Genomic DNA, 5783 nt, shown 5'->3' with positions numbered 1-5783 from the left:
CAGCACCAAACCTTTATCAGCCTTCTAAATATAGTGTTGTCCTGACGCTGGCTGCTGGATCGCACGGGGAAAGAATTCAGTGCCTCATAGACGGCAGCTGGTCAAGCACTTAACTCCTTCCCTGCTGCGGGCTGGATCCTCTGGCATTTCCCAGTTGCAGGAGGAGCCCAGAGAAGAGCCCAGAGCCAGTGAGGCTGGACTTTCACCTGCAGGGAGCCTCCAGGCAAGCGGGATCCCACCAGGTGCAATTTGAAATGCTGGTATCACCTCTGATGTCCTTGGGATACGCAGTGCAGGATGAGCCACTCCAAGCTTAGCAGAAGCAAGCTACCTGTCAACTACCTGGACTTCTGTAAGGTCTTTGATATGGTCCCCCACAACATTCTTACCTCTAAATTGGAGATATATGGGTTTGATGGATGGACTATTCGATGGATAAGGAATTTGCTCGATGCCTGCATCCAGTTACAGTCAAAGGCTCAGTGTCCAAATGGAGATCAGCAACAAGTGGTGTCCCTCAGTATTCCATATTGGGACCAGTACTGTTCAGTATCTTTATTAATGACAAAGACAGTGGGACTGAGTGCACCCTCAGAAATTTTGCGGATGACACCAAGCTGAGTGGTACAGTTGATTCGGTGGAGGGAAGGGATGACATCCAGGAGAACATTGACGGCCTTGAGGATTGGGCCCATGTGAACCTCATGAAGTTCAACAAGGCCAAGTGCAAGGTCCTACACCTGGGTTGGGGCAACTCCCAGTATCAGTACAGGCTGGTGGATGAATGGATTCAGACCAGCCCTGTGGAGAAGGACCTGTGGGTACTGGTGAATGGAAAACTGGATGTGAGCTGGCAACGTGCGCTTACAGCCCAGACAGCCAACCGTATCCTGGGCTGCATCAAAAACAGCCTGGCCAGCAGGTCGAGGGAGGTGATTCTTTCCACCTACTCCACTCTAGTGAGACCCACCTGGAGTACTGTGTCCAGCTCTGGGGCCCCCAGCACAAGACATGGGTCTGTTAGACTGGATCCAGAGGAGGGCCACCAACATGATCAGAGGGCTAGAACACTATGAAAAAAGGCTGAGAGAGCTGGGGCTGTTCAGCCTGGAGAAGAGAAGGTTCTAGGGAGACCTTATTGCAGCCTTTCAGTACTTAAAGGGGATCTTATAAGAAAGATGGAGAGAAACTTTTTATCAGGGCCTGTAGTGACAGGACAAGGGGCAATGATTTTAAACTAAAAGGGTAGATTTAGATTAGATATAAGGAAGAAATTCTTTACTATGAGGGTGGTGAGACAGTAGAACAGGTTGTCCAGAGAAACTGTGGATGCCCCATCACTGAAGTGTTCAAGGTCAAGTTGGATGGGGTTTTGAGCAACCTGGTCTAGTGAAAAATGTCCCTGCTCATGGCAGGAAGGTTGGACTAGATGACCTTTAAGGTCCCTTCCAACCCAAACCATTCTGTGGTTCTATGATTGTACAATTAGCTGATTTTTGTTCTTGGAGGAGCTAGGACTGAGGTACACTCCGTCTTCTCTGATGCCTTTTCAAAAAGGAAACCTCCAGTTCCCATCTCTTGACTCCCCAGCAAAGCTCATGGGCCAGGCTGGTCTGGGGCAGAACCAGATGAAAGTCTACGTGCTATTTACCTGTACTGGGGGCTCCAGTTCTGAGTCATGCAATGACATGCCACTGTTGATTCCTTTTGCAAACGAACAAGAAAACAAGCAAGGAAGTGGAAAAGAGAACTGACCTATCTCATACCACAGATACCTTTGCTGCTGGGCAGGGCCTGCACATCCCCCTTCCTTCTTACTTGAGTGCTGCATCCCCACATGGGATAGGGCCACATCTGTAAGGATGCCACATCATGGCAGGGAACAGCTGTGAAATAGGCACTCAAGTCTTTGTGTGCTCATAGCCTAGACTTGTGTTAATAAAGTTACTGGGGTGAGCAAGTAGGAACCAGAGAAAGTGGTATATTGAATCTTGGGTGTCATATCAAATGGAGAAATGGATTACTGATTACAAGTTTGAAGAGATCCTAACAGTTTCATGTACCAAAAGAGAATTAATTGTGTTGATCCTACAGCTGCATCCTCTAGGCAATGCCATTTTTAGCTACTTCTGCAGTGCAGTGCCACATGTGTTCTTGTTAATTACTGCTAATTGAGGCAGGAAGTGATCTAAAGAAGTTTGCCTATGGACTCCCTTATTATTGGAGAAGAGAGTTTTCAAAGGACCTAAATGTTGTGGGAGCACGTATACCATTGACATCCAATAAAAACTGATGCTTTTAAGTCACTGAGCTGCTTCTGAAAATCCTGTTCATGAATCTTTAGGATACAACTGCAGTAGGGGATGATGGCTAGACCCAAAAGCCCTGCCATACCCATCACAACCATTCACATGTAGAGATGCAGATAGGATCGCATATGTTGCAGACTTGTGGAGAATACACAGGCAGCAGGCAGCCTGGCAGCTATCCCTCACTGCTTGTTACAAGGTGTTGCTCTATGGCATCAAGATGACCATGCAGAACAGAAGCAAGGATGCTAGAAATCTTTGCTAATGAATGTATGCACATGCAAACATAGCAAAAAGTAACAAGCTGTACGTGGTTGGGCATCTTTCATTGGTGATTAATATAACCATTCAAAGATGAACCCAAATTGAACATGGCCAGGTACTGTCCTCTTAGGTGGGAAAGATGGGATCTTGGTGGAAGGTTCCTCTTTCTCTGTCTTAACTTAACTGGAGTTACTATCATTTACAGTGTTAGCACTATGCTACCTATGCATTAATCCTCACTGGCTTTTATAGGCGAGCCTTATCAGAGTATGTATTTTTGGCAAGACAATGAAGCCACCCTAGTTTCATATTAAAGCTTTTCATGTCAATGGGAGTTTCATGTAAATAAGCTAATAATATCCCCTAAAAATCCTATATATCAGCAAAAAGATTCCCCAGAGCTGCAGCCATCAGCAAAAATAAGACTTCAAGGGTTTGCATTGCCCATGGGTGAGTGATGAAGAAGTCAATGTGTGTCAGCCTATGCGAAGACATAGCTCTGTGCTAGCCTAAACAGAGCCATGGCAAAGCTTTGGCAGTGTTGCCCGTACCTATGGCAGTTCTTTTACCTGTGGTGCCAATGCCTGTGAGTTTTGGCAGCTCACACTAGACAGGGAAAGAAAGTCAACCCAGAAAGAAAATTAAAATATCTTAAAATTGCCAGCTGCCCCAGTCTTTCTGTTTGCGCAGCTCTACTGACTTCTCATAGGTAAACTGTACATTTGCCTCCGGCATTTATCAACAGCTCCTGAGTCCCACAACCAGAACTGTCAGGGAAAAGTGACAGGATATAAGTGCCTAAATATCTTTTCCAATCTAGGCCTAAATAACTAACAAAAGTAATAAATAAAGTGCATCTAAACAAGTGTCTTAATATCAGATTTATGTAAGTATCAGGTGTTGAAGCATATGCTCTCTATGATACCTAGGAAACCAGTCTTATTTAGCCAAGTCTCCAAAACAACAGAATATTATCAATCTCAGCACCACTTTATTTCCTTGTAATGCAACTGAGTGGCTGATAGGCAGGGTAAAACTGTTCCCACAGTGAATCATTTCCATACCAGTATTTCTGCACGGACACCAGATAAGGCAGCCTGTCCAAGTTATGGACCGTAAGGCGAGATCCAGTGCCCGTCCCTCCTCCCCAGTGTGGTGGAACTAGATACGTGTCAATATGCTTGGAGAGGATGCACCTTGTTACTTTTACAGTTAAATGACAAGTTTTTGTGAAAATAGTGCATTTGTTTCAGGGTTAAAATGCAGTGCTTAATCTACGTACCATCTCTTAGACAGTAATGTTACTAAGCCCAGACCTCCTTTAGGTATTTGAGGAACTATTGTTATAGGCACTGTTTTCAGCTTAACTCTGCAAGTTCTCTCTATTGTGGGTTTTTTACTAGCCAGTTGCTGAAGTTAAGAAAACAGACTAAACCCCATGTATTTCCACAAGCAGTGGGATTAACAAGCCTGGTTTCCAATGGAGGTGTATCCTGCAGTCCAGGTGCCCCAGCATAATAAACATCCCTCTTGCCCCTGTGACTACTCGCAATACTGTATTTCCCTATCTGCCTGGCTGCACAAGAGATAAGTCAGACCATGGTTAGGGGCATCAGTTGCGCAACCACAGATTCTTGGAATGGAAAACAATGATTAATGCCTAAGAGGTACCATTAATTTAGATTTCTCTCTTATCCCAACTGATTGTGATTGCTGATTTTTATGAGACTGAAAGGAACTTCCCATCTTTAAGATTACTATCTGTCTGTCAAATGTAGCTCAAATCAGTCAAGTGGGTTTTGAAATTATTGGAGAGAGGAGAGGGAAGAGAGTTGTATAAACAATAGTGAAAGTCTTATTTCCGTGAAGAGGGTAATGGAAAGCTTACCAAGTTGGTACAGTATCTGTCAGGGACTGTAACCAAGTTCCTCCAGTAAATACTTAAAGCTGTTATGCAGAGAACTGAGAATTAACAGAGGAAGTATGGGCAGATGGTGTACAGTGATAGCATTTCTGTCACTATCTCTGTTCATCAGATTCTGTTAAAATATTAAATGGGAGCAAAATCAATAGTGTGGAAGCTAGAATAAAGATCCTACATGTCTCTCCCTGGAGGCTGTGGGATAAAGTCACAAAGATCTTAAAGTCTTTAAAGGAGGTAAAAATTTAAGAAACTCATCCTTGTGAGGAACCTCATCCTTGCAGGCTCCAAAGAGGAGAAAGGAGACTACTGACCTTGCTCCAGTTTTGTTTACATCTTAAGTCATTTGTAGTTAGCATTTAGAGGTTAGCAAGCTGTTTTTGGAAGAAGGCTCTCCTTTCTTTGCAGGGTCCTTGCCATCTCCTAATGCCTGCAGCCTATCAAAGACAAGATGCATACAGCAGGATGGATTTTTCTACTGGCTGTCCTCATTTGGAAGATTGCCAAAGAATACAGTTTCTGTACTCATGAGCTTTAATTTGCTTTGTGCTAACAGTTTGTTTGAAGAAAACTGAGGTATGTATCAAGCACGGAAGTATATATTGTACTTTCTATCAGAGGGATTGGATTTCCAGTCACTCCTAAATTTCACTGTCATGGAGGTGTTTTGAACAACTGCCATATAGACAAAAAGGCAGTCTTTAGTGTGGCTTTTGGCAGGTTTACCATGCAAGTATGGGGTCACCACGAGATCAAGATCCAGATCCACTTTACTGGACTAAACACAGGTCTCTCCAGTGTAGACGCCCACTTCTGAGGTAGCCTCCTTCAAAAATCAAAACAGAGTTCATCAGTATTTTCACTGCATTGTGAGTATGAATAATTTAATCTGAAGATGATGTCTAAAGACACGAAGTCCCCATCTAACATGCCTAAAATGATCACTCACACCCTACAAGTGACTTCATCTCTCAAATGGCTAGAAATAGAGCACAGATGACTATCCCAGATAGAAACATCCCTTGCTGCCTATTGGCAGTGAAGAGTTTAAAAGACATGCTAGCCAGCTGTACTCAATTAAATCTAACGTCAGGTATTTGCCTGAGCTGCCATCAGTCCTCCTTTTATTCTTCAATCAATTATATTAGCAGTTATTTGTGTTTTCCAAGTGCCCAACCAGAATACATGAGCAGTGGCTGGACTTTCACTGCATGCACCTCAATGGATACGTAGTTAGAATGCTACAAGCTATTGACTGGTTTATCTAACAGCCTTTTTCAGTGGAAAGG

This window comes from Buteo buteo, chromosome 8 (genome assembly GCF_964188355.1).
Source record: "Buteo buteo chromosome 8, bButBut1.hap1.1, whole genome shotgun sequence".
NCBI classification, from domain to species: domain Eukaryota; kingdom Metazoa; phylum Chordata; class Aves; order Accipitriformes; family Accipitridae; genus Buteo; species Buteo buteo.
The sequence above is the reverse complement of the archived record's forward strand: the minus strand, read 5'-3'. Positions refer to the sequence as shown.